Raw genomic sequence first — 14,673 nt, 5'->3', positions numbered from 1 at the left:
AGTAAGAAGCAGAAGGGGGGCTAGTTAAGATAAGCGTAGGGTCCTGCTGACAAGACAAAGCTCAGTATTAAGTGGACAGAGATGGAGGTGGAAGAGGCCCTGAAATGAGAGGCAGATAAAAAAAGGAAAGGTGGCAGCAAGGAGCACCCTAAACCTCAAGCTGATCCATATCCCAAACCTAAACCCACACCTTTCTGTGACTTACCCATTTAATGTAAAGAGTGTAGTTCCAGTCACTAGTCAGTGTCTCTGTCTGTCTGTCTGTCTGTCTCTCGCTCTCGCGCTCTCTCTAGTGACACATTGCCGGTTCTCTCTCAAATGAACCTCTCTTCTGTCTTGTCTGCAGTGTCTTTATATTCCTTTATTATATTGTCACCTCTTACCTGAAAGTGCAATAGCCTCTCCTAACTGGTCTCTCCACTTTTAGGCGTTTCCACCTTCCAATACAATTATTCCATAGGCCTGCTCCCAAAACATCAGGAGTTGCTCACTGCCTACTGGATTAAAGAACTGACACCACCAATATAGCCCCACCCCATGCTCATTTTTTTTATTGTTGCGTATGTCTCACTGTTATAGGACAGGGAGAGGGTCAGCCCAAGCCCCGCAAACCTGCCTATTCTAAATGGGTTCTGCCATCCGCCGCATCAACACAAAACATAGGAGACTTTAATGGGAAGGAACTTTAATAAAACTAGGAAACGATACAGGTAAGGCAAAGAGTCTAGTTTCTAAATGAAGCACCCAAAGTTACCCGTCCCCTCGTGGGTAAAAGTCCATCCATATGGGATCGGCCCAGAACAAGGCCCCAAAGCCTGCTACAAGTCTAAAGCATCTTCCAGTGGGGACCCACAGAAAAGGGTCACAAACAACTGGACAAGCCCGGAAGGAAAAGAGCAAAATCAACATCAAGATAAAAGCTGCCACTGTCACCTCCCCACGGGTCTCACCCACATCTGTGTCACCCAGTCCACGACCAAAAGACAAGCGCAGTTTCTTCACGTGTCTCTAGGCTCCATGCGCCTCCTCCAGGTCTCCTTGCTCCATCCTGCTTCCTTCCTCAATCTCTTCTTCAGCTTCTCTTCTTCCTGCTCAGCTCCACCCTCCCTTGGGTGGGGCAGGGAACCTACCCCTTTCCTGGGGACCACCCTGTTACAATTCCCCCTTTTAATTTTTATTCCACCATATCTATGGTGGCACAGATCTCATGGTGTAATCTTAGGAGACAGTCTTTTTTTCAGGGTTCCAATGTGTGTAAGAGAAGCAACAATTAGTCAGCAGCATTGTCCATGAATGTCCAGTATGACAGTTTCATTACTTAAAAATAGTCCATTATCCAAGCCAAAAGAAAAAAAGTTGGAGCATTGGCTAAAACAAGATAGCAAATATATCAAAATCACAGGGAAAAAAATGTTAAAATGGTTCAACTTATGCAAAAACGAATTCTCTCAACCTTGATCCCAAACTTTAACAGCAAAGCAAAAGTTTGCAAACTAAATCTACTTTTAAACCATTTTTCCTATTTTTGCATAAAATCACAGGGCAGAAAATAACTAATAGCAATTTTTTTAGCTGGCTTTGTTGAAATACTCCATACAGGATCAGAGCGAACCGGTGGCATCCAGTCGATGTATGCTTCAGGTATAAAGTTGGTCTCATCAGACTCCATCTGGGCTTTCCTCTTCTCGAGGGTACCAGGGCATTTTCGTTGGCCGGGTTGTCCAGTCCTGCCAATGGAGGCAAGCTTCCTCACCTTCTTTGGAGGTCTCTGGAACCCTACAAACAAGGCAAACAGGTTCTCCTCTTCTTGGTTCAAGACTGCATCCCAACCTCCATATATTCAATCTTCATCACCATGGAAATGGTGGCAAAAAGTGAAAGGGGGGAATTGTTAGGGGAAAAAGGCTGTCCCAAAGCTAATTCCATACAGGCTTTGTGGACTCCACCCCCACCCCAGTGTTAGGGGGAAAAGGCTGCCCCAAAGCAAATTCCATACAGGCTTTGTGGACTCCACCCCCACCCCAGGTCAAAGCCAAAGACACTGGGAACTCTACATCCCATCACCACCCAAGGGAAGGTGGCTGGGACCTGAGGGTGGGGTTAAGCAGCCAGGTGGATACAAAAGGCAGACATGTGGGCTTTGGGGCTCTCTCCATTTTGGGGCCCTCGGCCAGCTCGCGGCGTCCGTCTAGCTCTGAGAGTGACTTTGGGTTTCCAGGTCGTCGGATCGGGTAGGACGCATTAAAGACTTTATTTCCCTATTTTCTCCCTGAGTTGTACATTTTCCTTATTTCTTTTTCTCTTGTAAATAAACCTTTTATTAACCCTTTTGCGTGTGTCTGTAGTAGAGTATTCATAAGTCCCTTTAAAGCGCGCGGGTGAGGACCCACAGCCAGGAACCCGTTTAATATCGGGGTTGCTCTATAACATCACTACTTCTCTCTGTTACCCCTACATTTCAGCCAAAATATTAATTTTTTTTTTAAACCACCGTCAGTACTTACGTTCTCTTTGTTTAATCTGGACATGCCTACCCATTTTAATTGTTGAAATCCTAACAATTGTTCAAGGATCATATTGTTAGGGGGAAAAGTATGTCCCAAAGCTAATTCCATACGGGCTGCTCTATAACCATATCATGTGCAATCTCCTTGCCGAATTCTCTTAAATACACGTTTCTCTCCCTTTTGGAATATCCATAATATTTCCATAATATTCTCTGATACATCTTATGTGGAAATTTCTTAAGAATGGGAATTGTAATCTACTCAATTTTTAAAGCCTTGTGTTTTGTAGTGTAATCCCTGGAACATATTATACACTCAGTAGGAGTTTAAATAAACTATTATCTTGCTGAAGTTTCATAATCATTATAAAATAGTATTCTATCCATTTACAAAAAAAATGAATTTGTTAAGCAAATTGCTATAGATCACATATAGATAATAATTAGAAAATGTGGCATTTGAACACAGATCTAAAGTTTATGCTGATTCTACTATATTCCACTCCTTCAGTATAAGACTGAAGAGTTTATTAAATACTTTAGGAATGCCCATTATGTGCCGCGCACCTTAGTTGGCATGGGAGTAATAGTGAAAAACTTGACAGATGTGGAAACTGCCTTTGTGAAATGTTCATCCATTCATAGAATAAATGATCATGTTTGTTGAATTAATTATAGACGGAGTTTGCTTAGTGAAGAAGACTGAGGTGAAAAAGTGAAGATTACAATATTATAATTCTTATCAAAAATAAGAAGAAAGAAAGGAGAAAGAAAAAAAAAAACAAAGGAAGAGCTGTAAGTACCAAAATTCTGGAAACGTTGCATATTTCTAACAGGCCTGGAAATCTGAAGGGCAGGCTATCTCAGAATTCGAAATTACGTATTATGTAATGTGTGCTAATATAAATTCAAATAAGGATTATGAAAGTTTTTCCACAAAAGGCCGTCAGATGAAGATTTGGAAACTTGTATTCCAAACTCCACTAAATTGAGAACCCCAGTGAGTATATGAGTTAAAAAGCAAACAATAAAGAAACTGGTTTTATGGTCTTAAAACTACTATATGATTCCCAAAATGTATTTCAAAAAAATCTTCATGCACTTAACTAATAATAAATCCCCCAAATTGGCATGGACATAACATAGAAGCGGGGAATGGGAGCTCAATTGGTGGAAATAAATGTGACTTCCTCTCTTGTGGGTTTAATCTCAGAGCAAGGAGTTTGGGAAAGTGTGAAAGAATAATTTTGAGAGCTTTTTTTTTTTTTAAAATGTGTTCCTTATTTATTTATTTAAAAGTTTATTTATGCATATAAGAGCTGGGGTATAGGCCTGAGGTGCAGGTTGCTGGGGTAAGAGGATTCACCAAGACAGAGTGGGGAGCAGAACAGGCAGATCTAGTGTCTGAGGGGAGGAGAGGATGAGACAGGAGAGGTCTGCTGTGCCGTGTCGATTAGCAACCTGGCCAGGGATCGAACTTATGCTGCAGTGGCTGCAGATAGCTTCATAGTTCTGAGACTTAACCCCTTGTGCCATCACGGATGCCCCAATTTTGAAAGCTTTTTAATGAATAATGAATAACCCATTGCCATCTTAATCCACATTGACGTATGCAAATTTAGATTCAATCTTCACTTTTCTTTCTTTTGTAATGATGCATACTTAAGAGCAATTATAACAGCAATGGTAACAGTGTAAATAACAACATTGTCCTTCCTATGTACCACACATTATACTAAGTGCTTGATTTATATTAACTCCTTTAATTCTCATAATGGTCCTATGAGGAAAGCATCAGTAGAATGTGTGTTTTACAAATGATGAAGCTACAGAAACAAAGAGGTAGCCCACCTAAGGTCATGCACCTTGGAACAAGTGGTAGAGCTAGAATATGAACTTTGAAATCTGGTTCCCAAGCATGTGCTCTAAAACCACTTCATTGTATATCTTTTATAGAAGTATAATACCTCCTTTGTATTACCACATACAATGATTGTTTAAGCTTCTTACGCACCATTGCAAAAGACCTTTCATAATATCAAGAAATAGTTGCAACTTATTTCTTTCCCATTCACAGTTCCAAGCTATGTGCAAATTTTGATCTTTTAACCTTGGGAGATTTTCTCTCTTTGTCTTGCACAATCTTCTTTTTTTTTTTGTCAATTTCAGAGACAGTTTTTTTTTTTTTAATTAGTACATTGCCAGTGATAATTGTCAGTTAACTTCTGGCAGATGCTGTGATTATCACTGCTGGCCAGGGTCAAGAAATATTCACCCAGGGCTTACTCTATGCTAGGCAAAGTGCTAGGCACTCAAAGTACAAAGGTAAATAACAAAATATTCACAAATTCCTTACAAAAGTATTCTGAATAAATAATGCAGAGGGTTGATTGAGAAAAGAATTGAGTGCAGAGTGTAGAAAATTTGAAGGAAAACTATTCCAACCACTAGAGCCATTGTGAGAATAAGAATGGAGGTGCCACTGATATAGGAAAACTTAATAAGGCAGAAATCTTAAAATACTGTAGAATGTGGAAATTTGAAAAGTAGAGAAGTCATGAGCAAGTTGGCAAAAGATATCCAGTTTCTACCATATTTCATGGGGGCTGAAAGTTCAGGTACCCCATCTTTTTGCTACTTGCTTAAATAGAAAAACTTAAAATTCTGCTCTTCTTTTTTTTTTTTTTTTTTTTTTTTTTTATATAGAGGCATGTTTTTATTTATTTATTTATTATATTTGTTTGTTTTGTTTATACATGCACTGGGTACAGTCAGAAGCGCGGGAGGGTGAGAGAATTCACCAGAGCCAGAGCGGGGAGCAGAGCAGGCAGAAGGACTGAAGTACACTGCTGAGGGGAGCAGCGGGTGGCAGGAGAGGTCTGCGCACCATGTGGGATCCTCCTCCGGTGGCCGGGGAGCAGCCGGGGATCGAACCGGCGCCGCAGAGGCCGCGGGCAGCTTCGCAACCCAGCGCTCAACCGCTGCGCCACCGGGGAGGCCCAAAATTCTGCTCTTCTTTATTCCTAAAAATTTCTAAACTGAAACCAGTAACTGGAATCTCTCTTAGTTAGGAGCAAAGGTCTCTACAGTAAAGGTTAGCCACAATTCAAGGTTTCTTCTGCCTACCAAGCCTGCGTCATTGTGTTTTTGTTTCTTTTCTACACTGTTTATTCTTCTCTTTAGGCCTTTCCCTAGTTTGGTAGAATTATTTGGGACTAGATATGAACTGTACTGGAATGTCTTTTTTTTTTTTTTTTTTAAAAAGATTTATTTATTTATTTATTCAAGCACTGGGTACAGTCAGAAGTACGGGAGGGTGAGAGAATTCACCAGAGCCAGAGCAGGGAGCAGAACAGGCAAACAGACGGAGGACACTGCTGAGGGGAGCAGCAGGCGGCAGGAGAGGTCTGTGCACCATGTGGGACCCTCAACAGTGGCTGGGGATCGAACCAGCGCTGCAGAGGCTGCGGGCAGCTTCGCAGCCCAGCGCTCAACTGCTGCGCCACCAGGGGAAGCCCTGGAATTTATTTCTTTTAAGGAAATTTACTTAACTCAGTGGGAAAGAGGAGCAAGCCACCATCCCTAAGATTCTCACTAATTCTTGGTTAAGGTGATTGGTTTATAAAGACCAAGAAAGGGCCTCCCCGGTGGCGCAGCGGTTGAGCGCTGGGTTGCGAAGCTGCCCGCGGCCTCTGCGGCGCTGGTTCGATCCCCGGCTGTCCCACATGGCACGAAGACCTCTCCTGCCGCCCGCTGCTCCCCTCAGCAGTGTACCTCGGTCCTTCCGCCTGCTCTGCTCCCTGCTCTGGCTCTGGTGAATTCTCTCACCCTCCCGCTCTTCTGACTGTACCCAGTGCATGTATAAATAAAACAAATAAATAAATAAAACATGCCTCTATAAAAAATAAATAAATAAAAATAAAGACCAAGAAAGATGAAGAAAGGAGGGGGAAGAAAAAGGAGTTTTGATACAAATATGAGCACTACTACTTCTCCCTAGCAAATTCAGTCATAATCTCAATTGGGAAGAGTGTAATGATGTGTTTACTATAAACACTATATCCAGCTCTGTTGTCAAGTCCCAGTCTTTTCTTCTGTTCATTCTCCCAATACCAACCTCTCCTTCTCCCTCAGCCGGAGGGTGAATAAAATCTTATTAGGCAACTGTGAAAGAAAATAAAAAAGTCTAATGGCCCAAAGGCTGTCTCCCCAGCTTTCTTGAGCAACCCCTTAAGGATGAAGTCAAAGAACAGTTGCCCAGGGCCTCAGCAGTCTTCATTGCTCTGCCTCCAGGCCTTATAACAGAGTGAAGCAACTCTGAATAGTCTGTGGTATTGATTTCCTCATCTTTCAAATCCTCTGCTTTATACTCTGTATTTTTTAATACTTCCCAGGATCTCTGTGCTGTTTAACTCTGTACCGCAGTGGCTATTATTTCCTGGTCTGAAATGACTTAGTCCTGTGAGTTCTGTCTTCTGGACAAGGTTGTTAGCTCTTCCCACATTTGCCTCAGCTGGACTGAACTGAAGCTCTGGTTACTCAAGTTTCTTAAGCCCATGCCCTCAGGGCCCCACTGAGCACTGATAAATCTTCTGACCTTGGTTCATCTCTAAGATCTTACTCCCCCACCCCCCCACCCCACCACCCTTCTCCATTTGCACCTTCCAGACTTGTAACTTGTGCTACTTCAATGATGGCATGTTTTGAGATGTTCTTGGTAAAGTCTGCAGAGCTGGCTTTGAGTATCTCTGAAACTAATCTTTTTTTCTTCTCATAGAAAGTAAATAGAATTAGCAAACTATACACTCTTCTCAGGAAAGGTATTTCCAAGGTCTCTGTGCCTCTTCCAGAAAGATAGGCTATTCATCTTTCCCAAGGGAGAAAACACAAAGTACCTGCAAAGATTGCTTGGTGCCTCTCTGTGTAGAATTCCCACTTGCTTGTTTTTTGGATGTATATGTCTCTGTAAATAATTTAGGAAGAAATTTGGCCCATGCACACCAAGGAAATTTTAAGAAAATTATAACTGATGTCACAAACTGATACAGGGCTATTACATTTTTCCCTCAAGGAGGTAATGAAAGCAGGCAGGACCCCCTCTGCACAGCATGGTGGGTTGCCATAGAAGCCTTCGTATTCCTTTTACTTTCCCATTGGGCTTCTTTTGATTATAAGCCCTAAGCTATTTTAGAAGCTGCCCTATTCCCCTTGAGATTTTTATATTTCTTTCCTAATGCCTAGGCAGCAATATTCCAATTGCAAACCACTTTCTCAAGGCCTCCTATTTTTTTGCTCTGTTTAACCTTGATCTCTGAGTAAGCTTGTTCCCCATAACTGGTGGCCAACTAGAGTTGCATATACTCAAGCATGGAAAGTGATCAATATATATTTGTTGATGATTCTAGCAATAATGAAACTATGATTCTTATTATAAATACTGCTAAACAGGAACTTGTCTAGTCAAATGAAGTCAGTAATTTCTTATAGTAAGTATTTCAAAGAAAAGACAAGAGAACTGATGGGCAGTTACATAGGCATTCATGAAGTTTCTACATGTAGACTTACTGTTTCCAGTTTCTAAATTCTCATCTCTGCTGAACAGAGGAGGCATATTGTTTGGGGGAGTTAGGTTCTAAAATCAGTGCGAAAACTGAACTCCAGCAGGATCTCGAAGTCTTTTTTTAAAAAAAAAAAACTATGTTGGGAGAGAAAATGTCAGTGTCAAAAATATTCTTGAAATGTATTTACATTTCATAAAATACAGTGTACATATTTTGTTTTTCACACGTTCTGACACAAATTAGATTTGAAACATCCCCCTCCACCCCATCTATTTGAAGAGTCTGTTAGTAGTTAAACATTCCAAACTTTCTGCCCATAAGATTTAACAATTGCATCCTAAAATGAATGGGAGTAGATTTAACTATTACATTCAAAAATGAATGGGAGTTAGGTAGTGAATGCTGATATGTTCCTGCTCACCTGCAGGGTTGTCTAATTTCTGTCACTGTAACTCCTCTGTAACAATGGCACATATTGTTGTATTTATCCAGTATTTGTGATATATTTTATATTTTCTTCCAGTTCATTAGTTGTCTTTTGACTTTTCTTATGGTGATTTTTTAACCATGCATAAGTTTTTTTAAAAAATAATTTTTTAAAAGATTTATTTATTTATTTATACAAGAAGCGGGGTACAGGCCAGACGCGTGGGAGGGTGAGAGGATTCACCAGAATCAGAGCAGGGAACAGAACAGGCAGACTAAGTGAAACACACTGCTGAGGGGAGCAGCAGGCGAGACAGGAGAGGTCTGCTGCACCATGTGGGACCCTCGCTGGCCGGCCGGGATCGAACTGGTGCTACAAAGGCTGGGGACAACTTCACAGCATGGCGCTCAACCACCTGTGCCACCAGGGAGGCCCTAAAAATTATTTTTAATGTAGTCTTTTATTGAATCTCAATTTTGAATTACAGGTAGAAATTCTTTTCCCACTCCCAGATTATAAAGAAATTCACCTGCGTCTTATTTTAATACTTGCTTGATTTTATTCTTTACATTAAAATATTTGTAAAGATTTTATCTTGTGCCAACTGGATATATTCTGACTTTCTAATACTCAAAACACTGTGTTCTCTACATCCACACTATTTGTAAGTTCTTTCTTGAGGAGAGTCTGTGTATAGTGAATCACTTTATTTTATTTTTTTAATTTGGTTTCATACACTACTATTTGCCAAAACTGTTTATAGTTTCTGAGAGTATACCTTAACTGGAACTGCCTCATGAAAAGAGTACTGTTTTTACAAAGCACGTTTCTGACTGTCCAGTATTGCTCAGATATTATGGAAATTTAAATAAGGGTGATAATATGATTCCTAGGTTTAAGGAATTCAGTTTATGGAGGTACATGTGGAGTGACTAGAAAACAATTGAAGGTGGCATAGAACTAGTGAAAATTACATTTTTAACGACTGCCTGAGTACCAGCAAGTGTATCTCTGCTCTAGAGTAACTATTCATTTCAGCTACAGATAATGGAGAACCTACCTCAGAGAGGCTTAAACGTCCCTTCCGCTCTTATATCAGGAAATTTGGAGGTAGGTAGTTATTAGCATTGGCTCAGCAGCTCCACAGTGTCACGGCAGCACCTCAACACTCTGATGGCCTTTGACACATGGTTTCAAGATGACTGCTGAAGCTCCAAGTGCCACATCTGGGTTCTGAGGAGTAGCAATATGTGCCACCCCAAAACACGCCACTTTGGCATAATGATTATTTTGAGGTAAATAACAGCAAGTGCAAAGACACTCCGACCTTCCCTTTTCTTCCTCAGGTGGTGCTCACTTTGGTTAAACTGAAATGCGACAGAGAAGATTAGCCTGGCCCTGCCCAAGGATGACATGCAAATCTGTGAAGTGCCCCATATTTTTTTGTTAGACAAAAGGTAAATCAATAAAATATGATTAAATAATCCTTCCATGTGAAAGGTGCCCTCCATACACAAGGAAGAAAAGAAAATTCTTGTTACCAAAGATGGGGAGTTGAGGCCAAGAGAAGACTGTAGGCAGACTTTGTTAGTAAGAAAAAAGTCCTCCTCTTCCCTTAGCCTCTCCACGTATCTTAGTTACTTTCCCTTAACGACGACTCTTTGCTCAGCATACATCTAACTACTTTATGGGTTTTCAGCTTCCTATTAGAAGCTCCCATGTAGTCGCCAAAAATAAAGTACATATACTTTTATCCTTTTATCCTGTCTTATGTCAACTTAATTCCCAGACCCATCAAAGACCCGGTGGACTGAGAAGAAGTATGGACTTCCTACAGTTCAAAGGAGGAATGAAGTGAAGGGACACTCGCTGCATCTCTGTGTCAAACAAGCAAACAAACAGAAACAGTTCCCTAAGCTTCTTCAGATGACTTCTGCTTATGTCTCTTTGACCAGAACTCTATCACAAGGCCACCCTGGTTATAAGAGGAGCTGAGAAATAGAATATTTAAGTTTATAAATTCTATTGCGGGAAACAGCGAGGGAGTGGGGAGTGGCTCCTCAGTTAGCCACGGAGTATCTCATTCTGCTTGTCAAAAATATTACATGATATGAACAAATCTGAAAACGAGGCATCAGAACTTATGAAATCTAAGAAAGAAGTTAAGTAAGTAGGTTTCAGGTTGGGTAGGGACCTCAAAACCCTAAGTTCAGGGAACTTTTGGTTAAAGCTCTGCTATTTACGATGTGCAGCTCCCAATCCTAGTCTCCATGCCCCACAAATCAAGTTCATGTGAAAGGCACCGACTGGTTCAGCTTGCTTTAGCTGCTCACTCCTAACACATTCACAGGCAGGGGACTGATGTGCACTAGGGAGGCCGGGCAAAGGATGGTATATTTTATCACATATGAGTAGAAATAACAGAAGTTCTAACAACTTCGGGTGTGTTGGTATGTGATGATTGCTAGTATGTTGCAAGATCCCGAAATCAGAGAAGACAAGTACCCAAGTAGAGTGATTGTGTATACTATTAGGGATGGATATCTTGAAATTTAGCAGGTGATGCATTGGCTGCTTTGTTTTTATTTTGTTTGGGATATTGAAATGTAATGAAAAAAATTTTTGTTCCTCTTCCTGGTTCCTCGCACACAGTAATAAAACCCTTGGAATCTCCAGAGTGACGAGAATGTGCTAATAAGATGAATAGTGTCTGAGGGAACCCTAGATAGCATCAGGATGAGGGCTGGCCACCAGAAAGACCAAGACATGATTAGAGGGTTGGAGGGGGACTAGAGATTAAGCTAATCACCAAAGGGCAGTGATTTAATCAGCTGTGTCTATGTAATGAAACTTCTTGGTTGCTGAGCACATCAAGGTTTTGGGAAGGTGGCACGCCAGGGTGATCATGGAAGCTCTCCGCTCCTCATCCCAAGCATTACCCTGTGTGTCTCTTCCATTTGGTTGTTTCTGGATTCTATCTTTCATTATACATGGGTAAATGTAAGTGTAGTGTTTCCTAACTTCTGTGAGACATTCTGGTGAGTTTATGGGAACTCCTGAATTTACAGCCAGTTGGGCAGAAGCACCTGTAAAAACCTGGGAACTTGAAACTTCTGAAGTGAAGGCAGTCTTGTGGGAGTAAGCCCTTCATGTGTGGGTCTGACTTCCAGGTAGACCATGTTAGACTGGAATAGAATGGAGTTGAATTGAAGGACACACAGCCGGTGTCACAGTTAGATAAGTGGTGTTGGAAAAGACTCCACACATTTGGTGTCAAAAGAATTGTGAATATAAACATCTCAGATACCAAAAGAGCAAAAGCTGGAGAAGACCAGTTAGAATGACCCTGAAGGCCTCTCCTACGACAAAGGAGGGCCTGCTTGCTCAGTCAGAGGGTGGCAGCCTTCATGTGGAATAGTGAGTCAAAAAGACAGATGATGGTAGAGTTAAGAACAACAATGAGACAATGTCTCAGAGACATCAAGGATGACAGTTATGGATTAGAAGGAGTTTAGAAGGGCCTCCCCGGTGGCGCAGCGGTTGAGCGCTGGGTTGCGAAGCTGCCCTCGGCCTCTGCGGCGCCGGTTCGATCCCCGGCTGCTCCCCAGCCACCAGAGGAGGGTCCCACATGGCGCGCAGACCTCTCCTGCCTCCTGCTGCTCCCCTCAGCAGTGTACTTCGGTCCTTCTGCCTGCTCTGCTCCCCGCTCTGGCTCTGGTGAATTCTTCACCCTCCCGCGCTTCTGACTGTACCCAGTGCATGTATAAACAAAACAAACAAATAAATAAATAAATAGTGAATATTTAAAAAAAAAAAAAAAAAAAAAAAAAAAAAAAAAAGAAGGAGTTTAGAAAGGCTTAAAACACAGACAAGTAGATTAAAAGTAAATGCCTTTGGTCAGTTGTGGGGATTAGGTCAGAGGCCTAAGAAGTAGAATAGGAACTGGGATAGATGCTGGCAGTGTCAGAGCCCAGATAGGTGACATAGTAAGGGTCAGAGTAGGTGACTGTGGAGCTGTGTCTGGGAAAGTATCTGAAAATAATTTCTTCAAAAGTCAGTTTGCTAATTGACCATTTGCTGAAAGTCACCAAACACCCCAAATAAGTCTGCCACATTATAATGTTCCTGACTTTTGGAAACCAGAGCATGGTCAGATGTGGGTCAGATGTGGGTCTGACCAGCTGATTCATTCAAATCCCAGACTACTCCAGGTGGATAAGCCACTGGGTGAACTCCAACATACATCTAATTGCCAAATTATTTTCCAAGAAACGTACAGTAGCTTATATAGCTAAGGCCATTAAACAGATAGAGAAAGTTATAATTTCTCTTAAAAATTTTCAGAACATTTTGGGAACATCAGTGCTCGGGAAGCAAATTCAGAGAAATTGCTGATGCATTTCCTGTCTCTTTATCTTCTGCTCTCTTGGTACACAGCTCCAGCAGTGTTTCCCATCTGCTTTAGGCCAACTTTATGTTCTCTCAGGAGCTATAAATGAAGGGAAACCAGTGAGCCAAAGGCAGATAAAGATGGCACTTGTGGAGTTGACACTTTCCTGTTTGTGAGAAATGGAGTTCATGTCTGGCTCCTAGCTCTGTGTTTACTGAGCCTAGCAAATTGCTATGTTCCAAATGTTGCACTTACAGAGAGTGCAGTGTTTTTGTGGCTCTTTCCTACCAGGGTGCTTTGGCTTCTGACTAAGCTGTATGGAGATATCTCTCTCCTCAGCCTTCTTTCCTGTTGCATTGTGAGATGGGAAGGCCGTGTCTATTGACAAATGGTGCCTTCTGACCTGGCCTTCCCACTCAGTAATCATTAGTGAACTTAAGTGTTTGGAAAGTGCAAAGGTCTGCCAGTGATCAGAACACGCCCTGCGCCCAGCTGTGCTCCATCCATGTTTGAAGGCAAAAGACTAGACTCGGATGCACAGAGCCTTGTGGATTCCTCCATAGATTTTGAAAACCACCTGAGAAGTAGACTGATTTGTCATTAAATAGAAAATAAGGCAAATTGAGAATAAGAAAGGCAGAGCAGGGAAATGGAGGAATCCTAAGGAAGTTCAGGGCAGGAAAGCTGGGCTTTCGAGAAAACATATCAGATATCTCCCCCTCCTCCTTCCATCCAGTGTCCTTGCTCTATAAATAGCTAAGGAAGCAAGGTGGATTTTGACTGGGACAATCTTAAAACAGACTGGATTAGAGACAGAAGTATTACATGCCTCAAAGAGAAGAAACACTGATTAAAGGCATATTAAGAAGAGCCGTCCACTAAGTAAGTATGATTGAGGGAAATCCCTGAAAACCTTGTTTCTCTCCTAGATTTGCCTGATTTCTTCAACAAGAATTCCATGTGACTTGCCCATGTCATAGCTGATTCTTCCTATTTCTGGTAGGTGATATTTATAAGCCTCTTTGAGAAAAGTTTCACCTGGTGTGTGTGTGTATGTGCATATATAAATAATCTAGATGAAATGCAGATCTAAATGTGAAAGGCATAGGAAAATATTGTTACAACTTCAGGGTAAGCACAATATACTGGCCATAATAGAAGAAATTGATACATTAGTCTTCATTAAGAGTAAAAACTTCTATTCATTAAAAGATACCATTAAGGGCCTCCCCTGGTGGCGCAGGTGGTTGAGCATCATACTGTGAAGCTCTCTGCAGCACCGGTTTGATCCCGGCCGGCTGGCGAGGGTTCCACATGGCACGGCAGACCTCTCTTGTCTCACCTGCTGCTCCCCTCAGCAGTGTATTTCGTCAGTCTGCCTGTTCTGTTCCCAGCTCTGTCTCTGGTGAATCCTCTCACCCTCCCGCGCATCTGGCCTGTACCTCGGTTCTTTTATAAATAAATAAATAAATAAATAAATAAATAAATAAATAAATAAATAAATCTTTAAAAAGATACCATTAAAATAATGAAAAGGCAATCTACAGAGGAGAAGATAACTCTAATAAATTTGACAAATAATTCTCATCTATGATATTTAAAGAACTCCTACAAATCAATAAGGAAAGGAGAGAAAACAAAACTTAAAAATGGACAAGATTATTGAACAGGTGCTTCACAATATAGAACATCCCAGTGGCCAATGCACACTAAGAAAAGGTACTTAATAAATGCTCAGATCCACTAGAATGATTAAAAATTAAAAATATAAACAGTAGTAAATGTTAAA

General features: G+C 41.3%; 1 pseudogene; it reads left to right on the top strand.

The window, feature by feature from the left end:
- Positions 1–9,841: 9,841 nt before the first annotated feature.
- Positions 9,842–9,937, top strand: LOC119261491 (U6 spliceosomal RNA; annotated as a pseudogene).
- The last annotated feature ends 4,736 nt before the right edge of the window (positions 9,938–14,673 follow it).

The sequence above is a fragment of the Talpa occidentalis genome, unplaced genomic scaffold (genome assembly GCF_014898055.3).
Source record: "Talpa occidentalis isolate TD23 unplaced genomic scaffold, MPIMG_talOcc4v2.1 talOcc4.6, whole genome shotgun sequence".
NCBI lineage: Eukaryota > Metazoa > Chordata > Mammalia > Eulipotyphla > Talpidae > Talpa > Talpa occidentalis.
This window is presented reverse-complemented; position numbering and strand designations above follow the sequence as displayed.